General features: G+C 44.9%; 1 protein-coding gene across 2 annotated transcripts in view; it reads left to right on the forward strand.

The window, feature by feature from the left end:
• The window catches only part of LDLRAD4 (low density lipoprotein receptor class A domain containing 4), a 322,573-nt gene that overhangs the window by 200,137 nt on the left and 95,261 nt on the right, over positions 1–27,175 (forward strand). The window contains exon 1 of one of the 2 annotated variants that reach the window (XM_077352832.1): positions 662–683. The exons of the other annotated variant lie outside the window; for it this stretch is intronic. The gene's annotated coding sequence lies outside the window, so the exon portion shown is untranslated. Of the gene's footprint in view, positions 1–661; positions 684–27,175 lie in introns of those variants that run through there. 2 annotated transcript variants of the gene reach the window in all.

The following is a 27,175-nucleotide window of genomic DNA, read 5'->3' on the forward strand; positions in this document are numbered from 1 at the left end:
TTCCATCTCTCAACCTGGTAACCTGTGCCCACGAAAACTGTGGTCCACTTGCAAGGTGCTGACTGCCAGATATATATAGTGTGTGTGGGTGTACAATGCTGTAAAAGTACTAATCACAGTGATGTAAGTTGCGGAAAGAATCTTAACATTAGCTTTGAAGTTCCTTGCTTTTGCCAGCTTCTAATATGATCTAAATGTAATTCCAGTACAGGCTTCTGGTAACTTAATTTCCTGTTTTTTTTTAATTGTAGTATTTAAAAAGTGAACTCCATGGAAGTATGTCAGATATCTTTGTGAATGTATTTCAGTATTTGTCTAAATGGGTACTTAGCAACTTTTAAAGATTTTAGTAGAATTCTGAGGCCTTTGTAAGCAGGCGGTAAGACTGTATATTAGAGGCTAAAGAGAGAAGAACAGGGTTTTTTATACCAACTTTTCACTACCCAAAGGAGTCCCAAAGCAGCTTACAAACACCTTTCCCTTCCTCTCCCCACAACAGACACCCTATGCGGTAGGTGGGGCTCAAAGAACTCTAACAGAACTGGTCTGTGAGAACAGCTTTAAGAGAACTGTGACTGGCCCAAGGTCACCCATCTGGCTGCATGTGGAGGAATGGGGAATCATACCTGGTTCTCCACATTAGAGGCTGCTGCTCTTAACCACCACAGCACAACATCATAAAGGTATGATGGCTTAAGATATTATTTCTGATATTATTTGGCTCTATTTCCTATGGGGAATCTTTCTGGGGTGCTGGAGAGGCTATTTTTAAATCTAATGAATGGCACCAAAATTTCAGGGCAGTTGCCTCTACCACCAATTAAAGAATCTCCAAGTTTCATATAAATTGGATCAAGAGTCCAATTCTATCAGCCCTTGAATAAGGTGCCTCCAGGTATCCTCCATGGTTTCCTGTGGAGGGAAGGGGTAAAGGCCAAGCTTTCTTCAGGACAAATATTAATCAAACATTCAAGAGAAAAAACAACAACACAAACCAAAAGAAAAAACAGTGGTCAAATTCCCCCCTCCCCCGAATGCAAATAAAACCAACCAGCCAACAATGTCAAACCCAAGAACCCTCAAAGCCAATTAGGAAAAAACGCTCTTGCAAATTCAAGAACTACAAAACCAGAGAATGTAGCCTATGTACAACCCAAGAATCTAAGACTCTTGACCAAAGAATCTATTGTTGTTTTATGGATTGTTGTTTTATGGATTGGATCTGTATTTTACATACCTGTAAACCACCGCAAGCCATTTCACTGAGTGTGGCAGTTATATAAATACAAATAATAAATAAATAAATATCGCAAACTTGACACAAACCATTTTGAGCAAAGGACATAATGTTGCCAGACCAACGAAACCAATTTCAAAGACACAATCAAAGCCAAAACCACAAAACCAAGCTGATACCAACCCCTGGAGTCATTCCGCACCGGGATCCATGTAGCAAATTGTCTGCTGAATGAAAAATCGCCATTTTAAATAGTGGAATTCGTTGTTATGCATACCTGCCTTTGTAGTGGAATCCAGTTGCGTTTCTATCATTTCCCATAGGGTTCCGGTCTCGGCAAAAATCGCTAAAAAGGAAGCGCTATTGCTGAGCTGTGTCCCGCCCCTGGCTGTCAAGCAGCCAATGGGCGGCCGTTAGCATGCTCCCAAACAGCCCCTTTCCATTTAAGGAAGGTTAAAAAAAAAACACACCCGTTGCAACGAATATGCGTTGATTCGTTGCAACGAAGAGACCCATCCAGCTAGCAGGTGATGTTTGAGCTGCCGTTTCATCGTTGTCACGCTCCCCCTGAGTGAAAAAAAAATCCCCCCCCTCACGGTTGCGATTTTCGGCCGAAAACAGTGTGAAAAATAAAGTGAAAATAAACCAGCAAACGGGCCTCTATGATGCTTGTGCTTGGTGACTTTAAACGGAGGGACTGCAGCCGGGGAAGCCTCACTGGGTAAACGAAGGCTTGCCGGTGCGTTGATCTCCGCTCACTCGGAGAAAAAAAAAATGGCGATCGCTTCGCCGGAAGATCAGAGGAGAGAGCCTGGGGGAGGGACTTTGCAAAAACCGCAACAAAGGTAACGCACAGAACTTTCCCGCTAGTGTTGCAGATTGGTTGCAGGAGTGTAGCGCTTTCTGGAGGGTGAATCCACTTTTTGGGATTTCCCTGAAAGCGCTACAATGAAGCGCTTTTTGCAGATTGGTTTCAGGAGTGTTGCAGATTGTCAACGATGTTGTGCATAACGGCAAAACTGTAGCGATTTCAATTAGTAACCATTGTGCTATTTTGGACGAATGCGGAATGGCCCCTGGTAAAACACATTAATCCCATAAAACTAAACAAGAAAAAAAAAACGTTCCTGAGTGTCTTAAAACACTGGCTCCCACAATATTAACATTTACTCCCAAATCAAATATGTTTGGAACTGATTCCCCCCCCCAAAAAAAGCCCAGATACCACCTGAAGACCTGAATATATTAATAAAATATCAGTAATCCATTTTTGAATATGTAAATGGATTTGATATATCCAAATGCACAACCCTACAATTGATTATATTTATTTGGTCCATATACATATTGTCATGACCCTTGTCAACCAGCTCAGCAACTGAGTTCTCAGAGGAAGAGTTCAAGGAGCCAAGGCCACCAGCTGAAGAGAGCCAGCGGGACCAGGAAAAGCTGGACACATCCAAGGTACCTGCTAACAGTGGTCCAGCAGCACCAAAAGTCATCCTGCCTGACCCTACAATGAAGGCCTTGCAACAGGACCCTGTACTAGTCACCAGGGCTCCACAGGGCAGGACACAAACCTGGCTCCAAAATCCCCCAAAGGACACTTCCAGCCTGCAGGAACAGTGACGACAGAAGGCTCAGTACAGAGTGGCCCACAGGAGGCTTGCTTGACTGACTGCATGCAACCCCATACCAGGGCCAGAGAATGAGAATTATTCACAGGATCCTGGCCCAAGCACAGTGCAGCTATAGGAGCTCAACACCTTCCAAGAGGGCAGCTGGACCTTGATGGCTTACCTCCATACTTAAGCCAAGTCTTCATGCCAGCTCTAGTTCCTTGTTTCCAGCTACTGGTGGTATGCACCTGTCAGTGTTTTCAAGCTTTGATGTTTCAACCTGAGGGCACTGCCCCAGAGAAGACATGGCTGGCTAGCCTGCAGATCACTGGATACATATCTTGATCTTCTTTTGGAAAGCTAAGTGTGGTTTGCATGGCCAATCTAAGCGGTCTGCCATCCAGGACAGGATTGTGTCTGCATGTGCATATTATCAAGAATGCTGCAGCAGCATAACCTAATTAGCAAATCCTAGCTATATGGGAGATGAAAGCCACCAAAAGGGAAAGGTACACCATGGGAAGTGAGGCTTCTCTTAAAAGAATTTCCTATGCTTTTAAGTATTTTTTTAAAAAAAAATATTTGTTTTTTGCCAGTATTTGGACTGGATATTTATTAAAGTGGTCAGTGCCCAAGTACCAAACAGTGAGGCCTTGGTCTGCAATATCCAGAATAGAATCAGGGCATATTAGAGTCAAACAATCTTGATCATCTTCCCAAAAGGCAAGTGATAATATGGTATTGCAAGGATGCTAGTGGGACTATTGTGATCCCTTCTGTTTGGTTTGGGCCTTCAGCAGCAAAACTTACTGTCAGCTAGCAAGATAGGAATTGCTTGTTAGATCCTGCAGACTGACAATATTGAAGTGATGAAGGTGAAGGAGATTTGGGGCCATTTCGCACGGCTTCAAAGTAGCACAATGGTTGCTAATTGGAAACGCTACTAATTTGCCATAACCCACGACGTCGTAGACAATCTGCAACAATCCTGAAACCAATCAACAAAAAGCGCTTCGTTGTGGCGCTTTCAGGGGAATCCAGAAAAGTGGATTCACCCTCTGGATAGCGATACACTCCTGCAACCAATCTGCAACAGTAGCGCTAAAGACCTGTGCGTTACCATTGTTGCTGGTTCTTCAAAGTCCCTCCCCCTGGCTCTCTCCTCCAAACTTCCGGCGAAGCGATCGCCATTTTTTTTTCTCCGAGCGAGCGGGGATAAACGCACCGGCGAACCTCTTTCTGTTTAGAGGCTTCCCTGGCTTCAGTCCTTCACCTTTAGTCACTAAGCACAAACCACTGAAAAGCCCGTTTGCTGAAATAAAGTCCCTTTATTTTTTACAAATAAATTCAGCCGAAAATCGGGACCGTGAGAGGGGGGGGGGATTTTTTTTTTATGACTCGAGGCAGCGTGCAAACGATCATACAATCAAACGACAGCTCACATTAGGCAGCTGGATGGGTCTCTCCGTAGCAACGAATCTACCTAGATTCGTTGCTATGGGTCGTTTTTTTTTTTAAACCTTTCTTAAAGGGAAAGGGGCTGTTTGGGAGCATGCTAACGGCTGCCCATTGGCTGCTTGACGGCCAGGGGCGGGACGAGCTTGGCAATAGCGCTTCCTTTCTAGCGATTTCTGCCGAGACCGGAAGCCTGTGGGAAACGCTAAAAAACGCAACTGATTCCACTACAAAGGCAGGTATGCATAACGACGAATTCCACTATTTTAAATGGCGATTTTTCATTCCGCAAACAATTTGCAACAAAGATCCCTGTGTGAAAAGGCCCTTGATTTGGAAAAGGGAAGTCGTTTTTGAGCCTTAAGAAAGATGCCAAGAACATTCTTGCCTCTTCTCAGCCATCTCCTGTAGCGGCGACGTTCTGGCCAGGTGCCTGCTCTGCAGCTGCAGTGACCTTTGGAAAAGAATGGCCTGCAGAACAGAATTCTTTGTGGTTCATCCCTTATACACTTCATGATAAATGCTACTCTAAAACGAAAACTCAACAGTCGTATCAGAAACAAGTCACTGACAACAGTTTTTGTGTGTGACTACTGAAAGTTTACTCAGGCATTCAGCTTTATTTTAAGGAAAGTTGTCCAATCAAATGCAAAAAAAAAAAAAAAAAAAAACCACCAAAAAAGGGCACACTGTGGCAGCCAAAAATGATGAGTGAGTACTTTGGAAAAACCCTCTAGGAAGTAGGGCTGCTTCATAGTCAAGATCACATAGCTGAAGTAAATAATGCATGCTTATATGAGGAAAACTCTTACGTTGCCTAGTGAAGTATAGTATTAATGAGCTAAGCGGTAGGAGCAGAGCCGACAGCCGGAAGCAAAGAAGGAACAAAGAGTTGTGGAGGGATGGAATATCCAACTAGTCCCCTCCCTGCCTCAGATCTTGGTGGGATGAATGGCAACAAAATTATACATATTATTGGCAAAAACACATCATTTTGTAACTGCTAATAAAAGAAAAAAATCAGATCAGTGGAGATGACTAAAAAAGGAGCTGCCATGAAAGCTATCTGGCTACTAAAATTAGGAATAATTCAGGTTCAGTAGAATAATTCTGGCATACAGTGTCATCCAGGCTTCTCAATGGTTTAATCTTTTTTGTGTTTTAACATTTTTCTTTGTTGGGTTTTGCAAGAAAGATGAAAGGATATATTTTAAAAAGTAAATAAGAGAGAGAGAGAGAGAGAGAGAGAGAGAGAGAGAGAGAGAGAGAGAGGAAGAAACTCTGATATACTATAGACATCCCTGCAATAAATCACTATACAATAAACAGCTAATTACCTATATTGAAGCATAAATAACAGCTCCAAAGAGAAGATAAGCTAAGCCTCTGCATTAGTAATAAACATCAAGGTAGGCTGGGGATTCCTATCTGGTGAACAACATCTCTTTTGCATCCAAAGTTTGTGTTTTCTGTACCTTTCATTCCTAGTTTATTATCTAACATAGCACCCATTTTTCCGATGTTTTGACCTTGGACTTTTCTTCTGACTACAGTTCCTAGTTGTCAGTTTGCCTCTCACCCCACTCACCCCAGCTGTTGTATTTTTAGCATTGCCTCTTGGATCACCCCAAAGCCATTGTCAGGATTCTCCTAGCTTCAACCACATTCTCGGCCTTGAGAATTACTTTGGAAGCCCACTATTTATGAATTCTAGTCCAGTCCATTATTTAAGTCCAGTAATGTCATTGGACTTAGAAGAACATAGCATGGTTTAGAAGTAGATGATAGTGTTCCAGGAGTATCCCTGCCAATCTACCATGCATTTGAAGAAAGTTTTATAAGTACACTTCAACAGGCTGGTTTGGCAGGGAGTTATCATGTGGCTGTGTGTGAATGCTGTGACACAGTTTACTAATGTATCTGGATTAACCTTTGCTTATATATTCTTACTGTTATGATGGTCAATTCTTAGTCTGACGAAGAGTGCTTACACTCGAAAGCTCATGCCTTGAATAAATCTTTTTTGGTCTTAAAAGTGCTACTGGAGTCTGATTTCATTATTACCTAGTTATTCTTATGAAAAGAATTTCCAGAAGGGCTGAAGGAAACCAGAGACAGCTGGACTGGGGTGAGTCGGTACTGCTTGTGATGCTGGATCTCATGGCAGGATTCGACATAGTCAGTCATGAGCTTTTAGCTCACCACCTCACCAATGCCAGAATATGGAGGATGACCCTCCAATAGTCACCTTTCTCCGGGGTTGCAGACAGAGGGTAGCCATTGGGGAGATGCTGTCACACTGATGTCATCTCCACTGTGGGGTGCCACAAGGTGCAATTCTCTCCCCAACTTTGTTTAATATCTTCATGCGCTCTTTTGCCCAGCTGGTTTGGGGGTTTGAGCTTGGGCACCATTCTATTTTGATTTATAGCTATGAATAGGTTTACTACCTGTTTACTTTTAGTACTGTTTTGTACCACTTGGCTTTTCACAAGGGCCAAATTTAATTACCAATAAGAATACCTCTATACTTTACATCTACAAACTATGGATTTATCATGAACAGATTTGTGTCTCTTGGACTGAGTCATGCTGAAATCAATTGAGAAAGAAAGATGTACTCTGGAAAGGGAGGACAAACAAAAATGAAGATTGGAAGGGATTTAGAATTCCTCATTTTGAAAAGAAGTTTAGTGGAACCTTAAAGACTAATATAGCTGCCACTCTAGAATCAGTTAGCACATGAAACAAGATTCGTAGCACAATTTTGTCTATCTCTTGCTGTTGTTTTCTTGTTATATATTCTATTCTATTCTATTCTATTCTATTCTATTCTATTCTATTCTATTCTATTCTATTCTATTCTATTCTATTCTATTCTATTCTATTCTATTCTATTCTATTCTATTCTATTTTTAACCGCTCCTGCGGAGTGGATTAAATAAAGCATTAAGGGCTGGTGGGGAGGAGTTAGGGCGGGCCCTGTCCAGGATAAAAACTCGGAAGGGCAAAAATGGAGCCATGAAGCAGTGTCACTCAGGGGCTGTGCGGCTCCCAGTTGGCCGCTTGGGCTGGCCTGGCCTCAGCCGCCAGGGGAGTCGCCGCTCAGTCTAAGAAGACCGCTGAGCCAGTGAGTCCTCCCGCTAACCTCTCCTCCCCGTTGGGAAAGGAGCAGGGATGCTGTGGCGTCCCTGTTCCTTTCTGCCCACCTCCCCAACTACCCTCCCACAAACCGTCCTTACGAGCCGTTTGCGCCTTTTGCCGCCGCCCTTCGCCGCCCGTTGCCGCCGTCCTTTGCCACCCGTTGCCGTTGCTGCTCGCAGCTTGCACATCGCCGCCGCCCTTCGCTGCACGCCGCCGCCGCCACCCAGAGCACGCCCGCTGCCGCCCACAGCTCGCCCATTGCCCGGAGCTCCTGTCCGGTATGTGCGGCGACAACTCCGCACCTCCCACGCCTGGCCGCCTCTCCGCCTCCCCGCCACCCTTATGCCACCCCCAGAAACAGCCTCGCTGCCTCGCTGCCGCGGCGAGGCTGCTCCTAGGCCCAGGAGAAGGCCCCGCATCCTTCCCGGGTGGGTGGGTGCTCGCCGCCCTTCTCCCGGCCCCGGGAACAGCCTCGCCGCCTCTGACACGCCCAGCCTGTTCCCACCGCCAAGAGAACGCCCCTGGTCGCCCCTGACCTCCCGCGGCGCCTCAGCCCCTGGGAAGCCTTCGCCCTGTGATGGGTTCCCTGGGGAGCCGGGGCTTAGCACCCATTTTATGCCTTGATAAAATGGGCTTTATTTCTAGTTAATATATTATATTATTGCCTGACTTTTTCACAGGAATTCAAGGTGGATTACACATAATGAGTCAGTACAGTCAACAAAATGGGACATTCAACAAACAGTGCATATGGGTTGTAGAAAGACCCAATCAGAAAGAAATGAAGTCTAGCATAAGTATTAACATGATATAATACCCAGTGCAAAATTTACACAATCGGGTCCCACTTCCAGTAAACTATAGACCGCAGTTGCTAATAGTTTATTCAAGGAAGTTTGTAAACCATTTTGTACAGTGCAGCCCTGTTATCTGTGCAATAAGGCTCTCTTGAATCATTCAGTTCTGCATTGTTTGCAGAAAACCAGGAGAGTGAGAGCCTTCCTGACCTCCTCAGACATGCTGTTCCATAGGATGGGAGCGAATGTGTGTGTGAGGGGGGGGGGACGTGTACAAATAGTTCTTGATTTTGCCCATTTGCAGGTTGAACCCTGCAAGAGACCCTGCTCAAATAAGCGCAGCTATTGAGGCAGAGTGCAGGGGCAAAAGCAGTCATACAGATAAGCAGGACCAAAGCCATTAAGGCCTTTGTATGTGATATACATTACCTTAACGTGAACCTAGAAACAAATGGGCAGCCAACGGAGTATCTGCAGAATGGGAGTAATATGCATGCTCTGTCTAGAGCCTGATAATAATTGCACTGTGGCATTCTGCACCAGCTGAAGTTTCAGTGCTAATTTTGATGAGAAGCCGGTGTACAGTACATCACTGTAGTTTAGTCATAATGCTGCTGTGGCATGGATCCACTGTAAAGGATGATCTTTTAAGAAAGGCCACACCTGGTTGCCTGAAAATGCTGTTAAGTTGTGGCAGACTTATAGTGATTCCATAGGATTGTCAAGGCAAGAGAACTGGCTTGCCATTGTCAGACTCTGTGTAGCAACTGTAGAGTTCCTTGGTGGTGTTTCATCCAAGTACTAACCCGGGTTGACCCTGCTAAGATTCCAAGATCAGATGAGATCAGGCTAGCCTCGTAGGCAAGTCATTAGCCATTTTATTTGTTTAGTCCCTTTTCTAACAATATCATGCAGCCATTCCATACACAGTTGACATTACTGAGCTATCTACCACTGCCTGAACTTCTCCTGTTCACTTTTCCTCCTCCTGCCCCCATAGGTGAACCAATAGAGTGCCATGGTTAGAATGTTGAACCAGGACAGGGGAGATCCAAATTCAATTCTCTACTCTGCCTTAAATTCATTATGTAATCCTGAGCCAGTAATTCATTCTCAGCCTAAACTACCTCACAGGACTGTTGTCATGATACAACAGGGAGGGGAGGACTACAAAATCATTGTGCTCCGTTGGAGAGAGAGTGGTATGAAAACAAATGTAAACAGTTGGTCCTTTGTAGATCTTTTCTTCTCACTGATTCCAATTTGGCATCTCTGTCTCCTATATTTTTGTTACTCTTGTCAACTGTCAGGATTCTGTCCCTCTCGTGCTTTGGAATTCTTAAATACTGCTTCATACAGGCATGTCTAGAATACATGTTTTTCATTCAAACAAAGATGCAGCAGTTATAGCCCAGCCTCAATCTTTTAGCTTTTTGTGGATTGGGATTGCATGTTTCGTCCCAGTTCTTTTTTAGACATTTGCAGAGTGTGTTTAGTATTGTTTTAACCTCTAAATCAACACTGTAAGGACCCAGTAATTGTTAGAATAACTTTTCCACACAGAGCCAGACATTTCAGAATTGGTACCTCTTTCTGGTGATCAACTGGCTTTACTTAGCATGCTAGATAAAATAACCTGCACTGTTCAATCTTAAATGGCATAGCTGCAGAGATTGAAATGAGCTAAATGCTTTAACTTCTTCTACAATAGGATCAACATGTATGTAATTTTAACATACCCTCTGAAACTCAATTTGTGCTGCTCAGGTTAAAACCAGAGACTCCACACCTGTGATAGTAGAAACTGATGAATGTTTGGCTAGGCTATAGATTCCCAATATTCATTTGGGGTTGGATTTGACACCTAATGAAAGCAGCCTGATAATTTTGTGTTTTATATGAAGTCTGCTATTATTCATACTGAAGGTATGAATTGGTAATCAATCATTACTTTCAAGCACTTCATATTTAATTTAATAATATGTCTAGCAAGGCGTTCTAAAAAATATGTTTCCATGATTTGCACCCTCTCTTCCCCTCTCACCACCCACTCTCACCATGTTTTTTTGTCTGTTAATGATTCTCTATTCAGGCAAGTTTTTATTCAGATTTTGCAACACATTTTACAAGATATCTCAATTTGTCTTCTTTAAACCTCTAATTTCTTTTCTTAATGACCCTGGAGAAGTTTCCCAAATCAATGTGAGTTAATTAATATAAATATATATTTTAAAAAATTGTTAGACATTTATTGGGTGATATGACCATATATGGTAATGTTGACCTTCTTCCTCCTCCCAAAATGGCCACTGATGGGCCTGGAGGTGTTGAGGGGAGGCGTATACACAGCTATGCTTCCCAACCATATTCTGCACAATTGCACCACTTCTAGGATTTCTAGAAGCCTGAAAAGTGTTTCAGAGGTTTCTCAATGGTAAAAAAATCAAGAAAGGCTGGTTTAGATGATAACTAAATATATTCCTTGAGCCAAGAGTTCTTCACAGTATGTTTTCAAATATGGTGTCATCACTAAAGGTGGGATTAATGATTAAAACCCAACTAAAATCAATATCTTAAATGTCTGATTAAAGACACATTTAATCAATACCTTCATTCCTGCTATCTATCAGACAGCTTCATTATTTCTAAGCTGGCCAAACAGGATTAGAGCACTACTTTATGAAATGGGATTCCACTAATTTCTCTAAAGGCCAAGCAGAGGTGATACTGGGCGTTCAGTGAATAAATTCCCAGTGATTTCGTTACTTTAAAAAGAAGACGTATAACACCCTGGTTCAAACCAGGACTGAAGCACATGGTAGTGTACGTGCAGGGGTTAATCATCCTCTCATGTTGTATGTACAACCTGAAAGGACCCCTTTGAGCTGTTGTTTGCTCTGTTGGATTAAACATATAGGCTTATATATGTTTAGTATAGTTGCCCCAGCAGGGTGAACAACCATTTCATTGGGCAATTTCATGTCAGAAAAAAAGCAGGGGAAGGCTTACTTTCCTCACCATTCCTTGATCCAAACTTGAGCCCTCCTTCGCTGAACTCCCAACATCATGTATACACCTTATTTGGCAAATTGTTGCGTTAATTCAAGATCGGTGGTTGTTGCTGCTGCTGTTTAGTACAGCCTGGTAACTCCTTGTTTAGAAAGCACTTATCAAGTCGAGACAATTTTTGTTTTGTTTTCTCCCAGTGGGAACCCAACTAGCTTGCAAAATACAAAAGTACAACTTAAACAAACAGAAAATAAAACAGAAACACACACTCACAAGATTGCTAGCTCCCCCAAGCAGAGTCTGAAGTAGAGTAAAGCATAGGTGTAGGTAGAGTCATTTTATCCATATAGCACATGTAGTACGTGCAATGGGCCCCATGCTTCCAGGGGCACCATAGAGTGCCTTCCCTCTGTGGATCAGGGCTGTAGCCTCTCCCATCAGGGCTGTACCCTCTTTCCCCTCTTTAAGGACACTTTGAATGTCCTTTCCCCTTTCCACTGGCCGCTCCACTGCCAGTCTGGCTGCCCCCAGTACAATTCTACTTTGATAAGGCCCCAGAAATGCTTAAACTGACTCTGGTGCTACGGGCCCCACAAATCCTTAAACCACCTGTGTGTAGGCTTCCTACATGTTCTTGTTCTAGTACCAGAGGAAAAAAGGACCTCAGGTACCTTTCTTTTTCCTGCGAGACCATCAGGAGTAGCTGCCAGTAAAAAAGAAAAAGAAAAAAAAACAATACTGAGGTAGATGGATTCTATATATATTTCTTGAGAGCTAGCCTTTTCTGTTATGCCCATTGTCAGACTGGGAAGGACAAAGTCTTTGGCTGTGAAAATTAGTGGCTGTCTTGGGAACATGATTGATATTGTTTGTGCTTATCCATGTCTAGTTGATGTGGTGTATTTTGTAATCACTGCTCCATTCTGTTCTGTATTGTCTTAAGAAAAATGTTATATACTTAATGACCAGAATTTTCTGAATTGCTCTTTCCTAATGGTTTCCTAAGAAGCATTGATTTTCATTGCAAAATAGATTAAGGATGCAGGCAGACGTAAAATAACAAGGGTAGTCAAATATTTGGCCATGGGGTTGGCAGGTGGGCTTGTCAGAAAATCAAAAGCTGGGCCAAGTTGTTGATGTTCACACTGTGTTTACTTGCTTTCTTGCTTGAGTATCTCTGCCACAGCTGCCTCCTCCTTTGTTTGGATAAAGTTGGTTAACTTGAGAGGCACCTAACTGAGGGGGGGGGGGAGAAGAAGAGTTGAGTTGTACACCTTGCTTTTCTCTGCCTTAAGGAGTCTCAAAGTGACTTATACTGTTCTTCCCTTCCTCTCTCGCCAACAGGCATCTTGTGGGGCAGTTGGGGCTGGGAGAGTTCTGAGAGAACTGTGACTGACCCAAGGTCATCAGGCTTCTTATGGAAGACTGGAGAGTCAAACCCAGTCCTGTGGATTAGAGTCTCCATAGAGTCTGTATTACGCCATTCTGGCGTTCTTTGGTTTTTTATTTTGTTTACTTTCCCTAGTGGAAATGGAAGAAGAACTGGCAGTGCCACTAAGCAAGAGAGCAATTGGAAAGAGTACCGTTAATGGTTTGACCCAGCATTTGATTAATTAGGAAATAGGTCTTTCAGTTCCATACCAAATTATCGGGTTTTTTTAGCACAGTTTCTTGTAGTACAATTGAAAGGAATAGACCACATAAGTTTCTAGGTCTGCCAGGCCAGGTCATTGGAGCTATTGTCCATTGGCAAGCAGATGTCTTTTTCTCAAGCATCACAGCCTCTTGAGGATAGATTAACTGTATTTGAGAACATTTGAACTCCACTCATCTTTAAAAAAAATCACAGTTGTGTGGGCAAGCCACCAATTTTACAGTGTGATTCTTTTTTTCTCTTTTAAAAATGGCCTCATCCTTTTTGGTGTTCAGACTTTATGGACTTCAGTCACAGAAAGCTGCCAATCTACCCACCTGTGCATCTGAAGTATTACATTTGACATTATTCTGAAATTATAGATGGTACTTAAGAAGACATAAAGTCCAGAAAGAAGCAATTGTTTTGTGACACTGCTTTACTACTAGTCTGATATATTCCCAGAGTTTGAAGGAGTTTAATGTTAAAATAATGGAATATGACGTGAGTCAGACTGATTACTCAGTCTGATTTGAAACAATAGTTTCAAAGGTAGTTAATTACTTGTACTGGTAGAAAATTAAATTGATCTGATAGATGTAATAAACACAGAAGTGTACCTGTCCCTCCACCAAGACAAATAGACATTAAAAAACTATCTTTCAAAACCTGCATTCTCTTCAGTTAGACTTATAACTAACACTCTTTCTGAAAAGAATTAAATCCTGGTTGAAAGCTGGTTATGTTAATGCTGCAAGTTGTTAAATATATTTACAGTCATTTTGACAAATTCAACAAGACACATGTCTGTGAATATTTATTAGTATATGCCTCAACTGACTCCTGGTTGAAATTAAAGTGTATCTATCTGTGCTATTTGTAGAAACAATGGCAATACTGTGGCCATTTCTGCACAGAGCAGTAAAACACAAGGGGTGTTTTACAGTAAAACACAAGGGGTGTTTTACAGTAAAACACAAGGGGTGTTTTACAGGATGGTAAACAAATGCAGGATGGTAAACCTCACGTTTGCATCCCTCCTCACAGGGAGACCCCTTTCACGTTTTACCTCTGCTCCATCATGGCTTTTTGCCTCCTCACAATGCTGCAAAGGAAAGCAAAATGAACTTCTCCCTCTGCTCCTTGGCTTGTCAATCACAGCAATGAGGCCAACCACTTGCCCACTAGACACATGTCTGTCATGACTCCTAAAAACACCAGATATAAGAATAGGAGCCCCCGTCCAGGAAATAATCAGCCTCTCCCTCTCAACAGGAGAATTCCTGGAAGGATTAAAAGAGGCAGTGATATGCCCATTCCTCAAGAAACCATCCTTGGTCCCGCAGGAGCCTGACAACTACCGACCCGTCTCGCATGTAGCATTTCTGGGGAAATCAGTTGAAAGGGCTGCAGCAGTCCAAATATCAGCATTCCTTGAGGAAACCTCAGCCCTTGACCCATTTCAGTTAGGTTTCCGGCCTGGACATGGGATAAAGGTAAAGGTAAAGGTGCAAGCACCGAGTCATGTCTGACCCTTAGGGTGACGCCCTCTAGCATTTTCTTGGCAGACTCAATACAGGGTGACCTTGCCAGTGCCTTCCCCAGTCATTACTGCTGTACCCCCCAGCAAGCTGGGTACTCATTTTACTGACCAGCTTCATGGTCAGAGCTTCAGATAGCATGTCGGCTGCCTTACCACCCTGCGCCACAAGAGGCTCTTTGCTCTGGACATGGGATAGAGACAGTGCTAGTCAGATTAGCCACCTGAAAAAAAAAAGGAAACCATTTATTGTTTTGTGTATTCCTGGCTGTGTGGTCGTGGTCTGGTTGTTTTAGCGCCTGACATTATGGCAGTAACTTTGACCGGCATCTTCAGAGTTAGGACGCCTCCCTCCTCTAAATTTTTCTGGTTTCCCCCTTTCCGTTTTTAATAAGTGTGCCTTCTTGTTGGTGTATGCATGGTTACTTAGGGAATTAGTTCTCAGGTGCCTAGTGTAGGTTGTTTACATTTTTATTCCTTTTTATTTGATTTCATATATAATAAAGTTAATTGTGTTTACAATCACTCTCTCCCTCTCTTTATAATTTTATTTGGGTAGTACTGCTGAGATCCATCTTGGAATACACAGACTACAACATCTCATGTTATTTCTTTCTTGAACCATTTTAAATCTAATTTTCGGTTCTCACGATATAGTTTGGGTAAGAGAGTTTTCATATTCCAGGCAGGCTTGGTACTATTTTGATAGATGAAGTGATTACGTAAGGAGATAGCAGCCAAAGGAACCATTCAATGGTTGTGCTCAGTGTGTAGGTTCTGGTCCTTACTGAGCAGTGGGAGTCTTTTGATCTTATCTATGCCTTTATGTGTAGTTGACTCCTGTAATGCATTTTATGTGAGGCTGCTTTTGTGATGATAGAGATGATATAGACACTACCTCTCTCTATGATGGGTGATGGAGTTGATAATAGAGATCACCTCTCTTTTGATCTGTGATCAAGCCTTCGTCTCTATGCCTTGATTTCACAAAAGAGTCAATGGTGTGAAGCAGAGCCTTCACAGCAGTGGCCCTGGTGCCAGGAACAATCTCAAGTAAAATCAGACATTGCTGTTTTCTTTTGCCATTTTTGAGGGTTGTAAAATTCTCCAGTTGTGGACGGCTGACAATTATTTGTTTGCTGCTATATAAATTTAGTGGCTAATGCGATGTGCTAATTTAATGAATGCACATTACTGTTCTAGTTATTACTTTGACTTTATTGTTGTGATTTTATCTCATTGTACCAAGTATTTTGTGAGCTGCTTTGTGTTCAGTAAGAGTAGCCTGTAAATAATTCTAATACTGAATGTGTCTTTTCATGATGGAATGTCCTTCTACATTAATGTATTACAAGTATATAACAGTCTTCCTGACTCTGTAGTAGTTTTAATTGAAATTTCAATGTGAAAAGAATGCCTTTTCTAGCTGTAAGAAGCATATCAGATAATTTAAACATAAAATCAGTTAAGATGAAATAACAGCATCAAATCTCATTATGCAGCTTGACATTTATTGATAATGTCTTTAAGGTTCTTTTGCATTTCTTGGTCCTCAATGCATATTTGATTGGTGTTGTACATGTCGTTTATAGGCTCCCTTAATTTAAATTCATTATTTAAAGCAGCTACATAAATGCAAATCTTAAAAAAAACGCTGTCAGGTTCCACTTGCTTTTCTTGCCATCAGTTGACTGGCAGTGTGGTATATGGCCAATCAAGACACAAGTCTTTTCTTTTCTTTTGGCAACAAAAAGGCCAAAGCTTTTATTTCACCCATATGAACTGAGTGTTGGCATGTCACTAGGCCTTGAGTAAACCCCCTCGCAGTCATCCAATTGCTGACAGGAGCTCGAGAGGAACCAGCCAAGAGAGTGGGTCCCTTGCCCCTCAATAACCTCCTCAGGGAGGAGGCTGGTTAATGGTTGCTGGATGTCTTCCTCATACACCCATCCCTTTCTCCTGGCTCTGAACCCCCGACCTTCCCCGGTGTTAGCCGTTCTCTTACAGAGACCTCCTACCCCAGGGTCTCAGTATGCAGATTGGTCCCTGACCAAAATACTCCACCTCGTGCCCCTTGATTCTGCCACTTTGAGAAACAAGAACCATAACAACAGAGTGGGTGGGAAGCTGTCTTGATGGCTCACTGTAGTGGAAGAAGGTTAGCTGCAGCATGTAGCACCTTAAATAGGTGCCCTGGAGCCTGCCTCTCACACTGCCATCACATGCACATGCCTTCTGGGCGCACCCACACTCTGGACAGGCCAGACGCAGCTGCGTCCTGCTTGGCCCACCCACACACCTTGCCAACTGTGGCCTCCAGCGAGTCACAGCCGCTTTTTATTCTTGGGAGATCATCATATTTGGGATAACGGATTTCACAGTGGTTTTATACAGTTCCTGTCCTTAACTTTTCAAAATTATTTTCAAAATTCTTTAAATCCAAACCTGGAATTGAAAGCATAAATGTAAACCATCTTCTCTGATATTCAGGCATCTTTTTTTTTGGGGGGGGGAACCTTATTTTAAATAATGCAGATCCCACTTCTCCTCCTGGGAGCCCACGGCACCTGACAAGCAGCGACGTCCCTTGGCAAAAGACTATCCCCCCTGGCCTCAGTGAAACTGTCAAGCGTTGACCAGTCCCTGGTGATTAAAAGGTTGGGGACCACTGTTGTAGAGGCTCCCAGTATGATTGGATGTAATATCTGAATAGGGCAGTTTGTGGTAATGAAGGGCCATTCCGCACAATTTTAATATAGCAGTAGTCTTGCATTTTGTTTTCGCCACTAAAACTACATTCCGCATGACGTCGTGAGCAATCTACAACACTCCTGCAACACTAGTGCCAAAATCGCTTCATTGTAGCGATTTCCAGGGAATCGGGAAAAGTGGATTCACCCTCAGAAAATTGCTACACTCTTGCCAGCAACCTGCAACACTTGCGAAAAAGACATGAGCGTTCTCAATGTAGCGGTTGCAACAAAGTCCCTCCCCCTGGCTCTCTCCTCCGAACTTCCGGCGAAATGATCGCCAACGAACCAGCGAGGCTTCATTCACCCAGTGAGGCTTCTCTGGCTACAGTCCCTCCACATAAGTGCTTTAAAGCTCCCCTAAGTTCCCAAGCACAAGACAGCCCCCTGTTCGCCAGTTCCCTTTAATTTCGGCCAAAAATCGTGCCCATGCGGGGGGGGGGGATTTTTTTTTCACTCAGGGGAGCATGGTAATGATGAATTGCCAGCTCACACGCCAGCTAGATGGGTCTCTACGCTGCGAAGAATCAAGGCATATTCGTTGCAACGTGTATGTGTGTTTTTTATTAAATGTGCTTAAAAGGAAAGGGGCTTTTCGGTAGCATGATAACAACCATTGGCTGTTCCGTTTGATTGACGGCCAGGGGCGGGAAAAAGCACAGAAAAAAATCGCTTCCTTTCTAGCGATTCCTGCGAGACCGTAAACCTGTGGGGAACGAATGAAACACTACTGGATTCCACTACAAATGAAGGTATGTGGAACGCCGAGATTCCACTATTTAAAATAGCGTTTCCGCTTTGTGAAAGCAATTGGCAACATTAGTCCTTGTGCCGAATGGCCCGAAATATTGAACAAGTTCTGACATAGATTATTTGGGTTTCCTTTGATGAGCAATGATAACATTAAAAGTTCTCCCAGTATTCTAAATGGTTTGGCTGAGTAATCTTACTTTAATGGATTTTGTTTGAAAAAAGTTAAAATATTACAAAATGTCCATATGGCATAAAGCTAGGTGTAAAATTCCACAGTAAGAATGTGTTTCCTTTACTGCAGGAGCTCTATCAAAATATAATTAGAACTCTTTCTGAGGCACAAAGTTATAAATAAATACATGATAGGTTTGGGATGAGGTGGGAATATTTTAATGGAGGAATTAGTTTACATTATTGGAATTAATTTTCATTAGATTTAGCATTGTATTCAGTGTTTGCCTAAGTGAATATTTTTTGCCATATTTCCTTCCACTGCAGGCTATCTGGAGTTAAACCGACTACTGTGGTGTGGGAAATCTGTAGCCAAAACTCGAATTCTTTACAGCAGGCTTTCTCAAACAGGGTTTGCTGAAACCCTGGGGTTTGTTGGCAGCCCTGGAAGGGTTTCCCAAATGGATGGGAGTTAATTAATTGTTTTTTTATATTTTTATTAAATACAATATGTCAAATATTTATTGGGTGATGTGACCATATATGGTCATGTTGACCCTCCCATGGCCAATGATGGGCCTGGAGAGGGTGGGAAGAGGAGGGCCCCTGGGTGGACATGTACACAGCTATGCTTCCCAACCATAGTCAATCATGTCACTTCTGGGGTTTCTCAAAGCCTGAAGAATATTTCAGGGGTTCCTCAATGTTAAAAAAATTGAGAAAGTTGAGAAAGGCTGCTCTAGAGTATATTTACATATATTTTTTATCACACACACAAAAAACAAATAAATTCACCATGGCAGATGTGTCCATCCTTATGATTTTAAGTAGTTGTGTGCAAAAAAATGAAGAAAGAAATTAATTTTGTCATTATTATTTTTAAAACCTTTACTCTTGTTCTTTACTATTATAATTGTTTATATGCTAAGTGCTGTAAATTATTTCTAACTTCTGGTGACCCTATGAATTAATGACCTCTAGAATGTCCTATCATTAACAGTTTTGTTCAGATCTTACAAAATGAGGGCTGTGGCTTCCTTGATGGAGTCTATATATCTCATGTTGGGTCTTCCTCTTTTCCTGCTATTTTCCCCATCTTTATTTTTTTCTGTGATTCTTGACTTCACGTAATGTGACAAAAGTATAATAACCTCAGCTTGGTCATTTTAGTTCTAGGGAGTGTTCAAACTTGATCTGATCTAGAACTCACCCTTTTGGAGAGTTCTTGGTATCTGTAAAACTCTCCTCTAACACCCACATTTCAAAGTAATATCTGTTCTTCCTATCAGCTTTCTTCATTGTCTGGATTCCACACTCATACATGGGATGTGAGTGTACGATTGGGATGTGAGTGTCCTGCATAGTGCAGGGGGTTGGACTAGATGACCCATGAGGTCCCTTCCAACTCTATGATTCTATGAATGGGGAATGCTGATTTTTTGAACATAGGCAGGTGAAATGCTGATTTTATGAACTTAGGCAGATTGTGAGTGGGTGAGCTGGAAGGGATGTGCCAGTGTTTGTCTCTTGTGATCGCCACTGTGGAATGGTAGGTGAATTTCCTCCAGGCCAGGCTGGATTCTGGAGACATTTGGTGGGGGGATCAGTTGGGCATGAAATTGCGATCACTGTGGGTAGGCAGGTAGTTGTGAGTTACTGCATTGTGCATGGAGTTGGACTAGATGGTCCTGGGGTCCCTTACAGCTCTATGATTCTATGAATATTATGGTAGGAATTATCTTGATCTTGGTTGCCAGCAAAGTAATATCTTTACACTTAAGAATATATTCTAGCTTCTTTATGGCTGTCCTTTCCAGTCTTAATCTCCTTCTCATTAATTGGTTGCAGTCTCTCTGCTGATTAATGTCTGAGCCAAGAAATTTAAAAAATGTTTAAAAGTTTCAGTTTCTTCATCATCAGTCTTACAGTTCTGTAATTCCCCAGAAGTCATAACTTTTGTCTTCTTGACAGGGTGGCCAGATCTGGGTTGGGAAATACCTGGAGATTTTGGGGTGGAGCTGGGGGTGGACAGGACTTGGGGTAAAAAGGGACCTCAATGGAGTGTTAGCTATGATCCCTCCAAAGCAGCCATTTTCTCCAGGAAAAATGATCTCTTTAGTCTGTAGATGAGCTATAATTCCAGGGGAACCCCATGTCCTACCTGGGGACTGGCATCCCTACTTCTTCCTATTCAGCTACCATCGTGCTTTAGCACTTTCTGTTTTAACCTTCAGAAATCATTTCAAGTCTTCACTATTTTCTGTCAGTAATTTGGTATCAGCTGCATATCTCAAATTGATGATGTTTCTTCCACCAATTTTGATTCCCCCTTTCTCTAAATCTAATCCATTTTTCCTCATGATATGTTTTGCATATGGAGATAAAATACATCCTTGTCTGATACCTAAAATGAGAAACTTTTGTTTCTCCGTATTCTGTTCTAACTGTAGCCTCTTGTCCAGAGTACCAGTATAAGAGTCTTGGAAAGAGACAGCAGAAGCATATCATTGAGATATATAAAGATCCTATCCTTGACAATTACTGATGTCTCATATGCCTCTCCTAAATTTATTCTCTCCTTCTGCTGGGGGGAGGGGCCTCAGGCCATTACATCTATAAGCCACTGGGAGGGGGAAAATTCTGATCATAGACTTCTATCATGCCTCATTCTTCTTTGCCTCAGTCCCCTGAAGCAGTGGTCCCCAACCTTTTAATCACCAGGGACCGGTCAACGCTTGACCGTTTTACTGAGGCCCGGGGGGGGGGTAGTCTTTGGCCACGGGACATCGCCGCTGCCACCTGAGCCACTGCTCCACTTGCTTCCCGCCACCCGCTGGGGGTGCTCTGCCAGCAGCAGCTGCACAGTACCACGCTGAGGGGGAGCCCCAGCCATGGTAGCCGCTGGAGAGCACCACAGGTGAGCCAGCGGCAGAGTGGCAGGGCAGCCCCCGAGGCAGCAGCCGGGGAGGAGGATGAGGAGGAGCCACGGCCTGGTACCGACTGATCCATGGACCGGCACCAGTCCCCGGACCCTGAAGGCCTGGTGGACTGATTGACTATCACAATATATCTGCTGTATGGATATGTTATGGTAGCATTGCAGGGTGTTGTGATAGTTCAAATGCTTAGCAATGAGTTGTTCTCAGCACACTATTTTGCTTTATACCATTAGCACACCATCTATTTATTTGTTTTTAATATCCATGCTGCTTCCAAGGGAACTAGTGAATATTTCTGGTTACTATGGCTGACTTTTAATGACTGGAATTGAAATGCTATGATATTATTTACTGTATTATATGTAATATGCTGCATTTTGATTGATAATTTGTGCTATTTATTTAATTACAGGACAGAGCTCTTGGGTCCTTAATTTGAAATAAGCACATAGCTTTGTAATGTTCAGAAAATGGCCCCTCTTTCAGCCTAGCAGCCTAGCAGCCTGTATATAGCCCCACAATGCTGTTGTATTGTTTATGAGTTGAGACAGAATAAACAAACAAATACAAAGACTTTCTGCTAGCTACCCACTGTGTATCACTTAGCAACATCAATATTTTTGTGCACAAATAAAAGTCTCCTACTTCGTACAGATTGAAAGAGTGAGTGTTTGTGTATCTGTATGTGTGTGTGTGTGTGTGTGTGTGTGTGTGTGTGTGTGTGTGTGAGAGAGAGAGAGAGAGAGAGAGAGAGAGAGAGAGAGAGAGAGAGAGAGAGAGAGAGAGATGTTGACCTTGTAAGCAGAGGGATCAGATTGTTCAGTTGATTATTGGTCAGCCCTTGATTTAGATGTCTAGACGTTTCAGTCAGTGAGAGTGAAAGACAGACATTGAAAGACGTGAGATGAGATACTAAGGGATATCAGGACCATGAAAAAATCTTAAGTAAAGCTCTCAAATACTTCACTTTTGAAACATATTGTTATGATTATTACCTGGACCATTTCCACACAGAGGGGTAAAAGGTATGTGGGATGGTAAACCTTGCATTTGCAGCCCTCCTCATGGGGAGACCTCTCCCACATTTTCCCTCTGCTCCCTCGCGACTCTTTTGCCTCCCAACAAGGCTACAAGGGAAAACAAGCCGAACTCCCCCCTCCCCACTCTTTAATAAAAATCAACACTTCCATGTTCCTATGGAAAAACAGCAGAATGATACAGCATTCTACTTCACTTTCGGGGATTCATGTTCTTTATGTCTGGGTGGATTTATGAGATACTGAACATGGTAGCTGGAGCCCAAAGAGTCATTTTGTGTAAACAGTTGGCTTAAAAACAAAGTGCTCAGACCCCTGTATGATCAGGAGACCCCTGCTTCATCAGCCCACCTTTCCCAGCTCATTTCCCACCTCCAGAAAACATAAACGGAGCTGTGTTTTGCCTGATTGAGTTGTGAGAAGGCTGCAGATGGTTTCTGGAGCCCAAAAAGTCATTTTTTTTGTAAACGGTTCGCTTAACAACAAAGCGCTGACCCCTGTATGGTCAGGAGAAGGCTGCTCGTTCACCCACACACCCCTCTTTCCCAGCTCATTTCCCAGCTCTGCGCATGCGTATGTGCGCCAACTGGCGCCTCCACTGCCCCTCCCCCCACCCTGTGGCGCTGGCTGCTTCAGGCGCGAACGGCTGCTTTGGTGGCCGAAGCGCCCAACCCTGCTTCCAACTATGTTTGCTATGATGCTATGAGCCTGTGCTTTGGCTTGAGGGGAGGACTCAGGCTGGAGGAAGCCCTGGGAGGTTCAGAGGTGGCAAACAGACACTTACCGAGCACACATCGTAAAAAATAGAATGTAAAAACAACAAAAAAGGCATCTTGAGTAATATGTATATTTGTGTTATTGCCATTTCACTGACCCTCCCTCATAGGGGTGGGAGGGGAAGGATGAGATTTACCATAGCTGGCCAGATGGGAGAGCAGACAAACCTTATACTGCCTCCTGATAAGTATAGCACTACTTGACTATTGACTATTGACTATCAGGCGGCGACTAATAAGGAAGACGCTACTCCTGCTGGCATTAAAATGGCCGCAGCCTTTATTGCTACCTCCCCTCAACGGAGGGTTGGCCCCACACGACCAGGAAGGGAAACCTGAATACCATCCAGCCGTCCGGCTGTTCAGATCACATATTCCTTGTGACGCTCGGGGTCCCCGCCTCACTCCCAGCCGGGAGGGCGGGTCACGCTACGTCACAAGGTATTCCCCCTGAGAAGCAACCTTTAGGAGACCAAAGGGCGTCCGCCTCCATTGGCCTCCCCAGCTGCCTGGCCACAGGCTCCTAACCTCCCAGCCGGGTAGGCGGCACCCTCTGAGTGGCCGGTCTCTGTAAGGAGACCCCCTTTTGCTGGGAGTCCCGTGCGCAGACGGGACCCCTTACCAACAGGTTCCCTACTGGTCGTATACCGCAGCTGCGACAAGAATATAACAACTTTTACATACAATTAATCATAACACAGGGCGGGAGGGAGGGTTGCTGTCTGAATGCTGCGACGCGGAGAGGCCGGGACGCTTCGGCTTTGGCCTTAAATAGCCTACGCCCGGCCTCTCCACGTGACCAGGGCCCCTGAAGCCCGCCAGCAGGAGGCCGCCGCTTCCCCGCGCCGCCGCAGCGTCAAAAGGCGGCCGCGGTAAGTCTCGTCCTTTCATTGACTATCAGGCGGCGACTAATAAGGAAGACGCTACTCCTGCTGGCATTAAAATGGCCGCAGCCTTTATTGCTACCTCCCCTCAACGGAGGGTTGGCCCCACACGACCAGGAAGGGAAACCTGAATACCATCCAGCCGTCCGGCTGTTCAGATCACATATTCCTTGTGACGCTCGGGGTCCCCGCCTCACTCCCAGCCGGGAGGGCGGGTCACGCTACGTCACAAGGTATTCCCCCTGAGAAGCAACCTTTAGGAGACCAAAGGGCGTCCGCCTCCATTGGCCTCCCCAGCTGCCTGGCCACAGGCTCCTAACCTCCCAGCGGGGTAGGCGGCACCCTCTGAGTGGCCGGTCTCTGTAAGGAGACCCCCTTTTGCTGGGAGTCCCGTGCGCAGACGGGACCCCTTACCAACAGGTTCCCTACTGGTCGTATACCGCCACTGAACGGGAGCGTAACTGCCCCGTTCCCGCCAACCCTCAGGAAACAAATTCTCACACAACCCCGCCCGCACATCAAATAACCATAAATCACACCCCCATTCTGACAAATGAACTCCATCTTTACGGAACAGGGGTGGCAACCTAAATGTAATTTCAGGATGACATATAACATTCCCCCCCAACTCAATAATAACTTTTCGAGCCAACTTATTAGCTTTATGCTTAGCCCAGTTCACCCTCTCGGGCCGGACCGCTGAGCGCCATGTGAGCCTATCAAGCATGTCAGACCATAGCAATTTTGTTCTTGGGAGACGCTGATGGAGAACAGGTAAGTCTGCTTTGAAGCTAATGCCAAGATGTCGACCCGACATATCCGGTAAGTCATTTTCTCCCATATGCAGCACCAGCAATTCGGGAGCACCATATCGGAAAACTTCGTCGGAAACAACACGCAGCAAATCTTTCCAACACAGTCCACGGTGACCTGACCAGATGATTTGGCACACTGCATCCAGTCCAAGGTGAATCCCCCATCCTGAATTTGCTGCATATCGACCGGCCCAAAACGGAATGCTGTGGCCTAATATCATAACTGTTGGCCTCGGTGGAGAGAGACCTGCAAAAGCCACATATTAATCACACAGTTTAGGGCGAACATAACATTTATATGCCTCCGACCTCCATCTCCCTAATTGCTTGATTTGCCGTGAAGAGTTGCCCAACATATGTGCTTTCGTGGCGGCCCCAATTCTGAAAGAATGAGACCCGTAAGCCTCAGCCTGTAGCCCCATGCATGCCAAACAAGATCGCATGACTGATGTAAACTGGAAACGTGACAAGCATGTCCCGTCCCCATGAATAAATAGTGGGCCAGGTACGTTAGGCCGCACCTTAAGATAACTCAGCAAGCATCGTGAAGGGCAAATAGTTGATCCTTCTATGGAGGACATCACTACCCGTGACCCTCTGCCGCTCTGATCACATTTTGAACTCCTCAGGCTGCATACGACCCCACCATTGACTATTTCAATATCCGAAACCGCCAAGGCCTTTGAGACCTCGGGCGTGCGGGTTGGTGAAATCAGCTCCCCCGCTCTGAAGGCTCCATGGAACGCCAAGCTGAATGCAGCCTTGAATAGTGCCACCTCAAACTTGGAAAAACAAATCCCCTTTATGTACTTAAACATAGAACCCAAAGTTGTAGACGTGATTGGCCGTCTAGCATCAGGCACCCCTGGTGTCTGCCTGCCCCAGCCCTTTATGGCCCTCTTAGCCAAGAATGACCTTCCTGGGTCCCAACTCCCGATGGCCTTGCTGCAAAAAGACAGGCCTGCTAAGGTTCCTCTTAATGTCTTGCATGACAAATTTCTTCCCCTCAAGTAGGCCAAATAACACAATGCCATTTCTTCATCCATAGGCCAAGCAGAGTGCTTCCCTGCTTGCTTGGCAAAATCCAAGAACCCAAAAGCAGCCCTTTCATATGCTCGGCGAGTCGACGGTGCCAGGGATGATAAAACCCCGTCGACGATTATTCGAGGCCAAGACTCCACAGCTCCTCCGGGCATGCTTCTGGATCCCGATTTGCCGCCGGCGCGAGTCGACGAAACCTCTCTATCTGCAACCGAGAGAGGGCGTCGGCTAATTCGTTTTGCACACCCGCTACATGCTGGGCTGCAAAAGATATGTTAAGCGACAAACAGGTCAACACCATGCGCCTAACTAGCCGCATGACTCTGGGTGACCTAGACGTCTGCCTATTCAATACTCTAACTACTGCCTGGTTGTCACACCAGAACAGCACCTTTTTGTTTGAAAATTCCCTCCCCCATAGCATTTTTTTTTTTTCAGCTGTCTGAATGCTGCGACGCGGAGAGTACCCCCCCCCTCCCCGTGGGTAGGAGAGGTGCTGAATAAGCCTATATTCCCCTGGAGTCTTTTTAGGCACTACACCGAAAGGGGACACTCTCAAATTATTCATTGGTGGACTAGCAAAAGGGCCCGCCACTCGGCCAGCCAAGCATTCTTTTTTGAGTTTTGCGGCCACCACTTCTGGCAGCTCCAGTGCTGACTTCAAATTTCCGCAATTAGTGGCCTCCCTGGGGCCAGTAAAAGGTATGCGGAATCCTTCCAAGAAACCTCTGGCCAAATAGTCTCTGGCTGCCCTATCTCCCCTTGCCGCTTGGCCCCCGGGCCCCTGGCCTCCCAGCCGGGTAGGCCGCGCCCAGGTCCTGGCCGGTCTCTTTACGGAGACCCCCACCTCAGGGAGCCCCGCATGCAAACGGGCCTCCCTGCCAACAGGCTCCCCACCAAGCATGACCGCGCTGCGACGAAATTAACAATAAACAAAAAACTGGGAGGGTGGGAGGGTGACTGTTCCCACGGCGTCCGGCTCGAAGAGGGCCGCAAGCCAAGCGCCCGGCCTTTATATAGCCGGGCGCCCCGCCCCTCTCCGGCCGCGCAGCGGCGCGGCCTGATGACGCCCCTTTGGAGGCGCGTCATCGCTGGCCGCCTCCGCGGCGTCAATGGCGGCCCCGCCGAGCCGCGGCCGCTTCTTGACTTTCAGGAGGCGACTAATCCAGCGAAGACACGACTCCATGTTTGGCGTATAAATTGGCCGCAGCCGTTTATTAACACCCAACCCCCAACGGAGTAGCGTCTTCCTTATTAGTCGCCGCCTGATAGTCAATGAAAGGACGAGACTTACCGCGGCCGCCTTTTGACGCTGCGGCGGCGCGGGGAAGCGGCGGCCTCCTGCTGGCGGGCTTCAGGGGCCCTGGTCACGTGGAGAGGCCGGGCGTAGGCTATTTAAGGCCAAAGCCGAAGCGTCCCGGCCTCTCCGCGTCTCTAGATTCCATACAACCACCCGAAGGTGAGGGAGATTGGGAGGTGGAACCCCTATCAGCCGTATGGTCAGGAGAAGGCTGCTCGTTCACCCACACACCCCTCTTTCCCAGCTCATTTCCCAGCTCTGCGCATGCGTATGTG

This window comes from Paroedura picta, chromosome 9 (genome assembly GCF_049243985.1).
Source record: "Paroedura picta isolate Pp20150507F chromosome 9, Ppicta_v3.0, whole genome shotgun sequence".
NCBI classification, from domain to species: Eukaryota; Metazoa; Chordata; class Lepidosauria; order Squamata; family Gekkonidae; genus Paroedura; species Paroedura picta.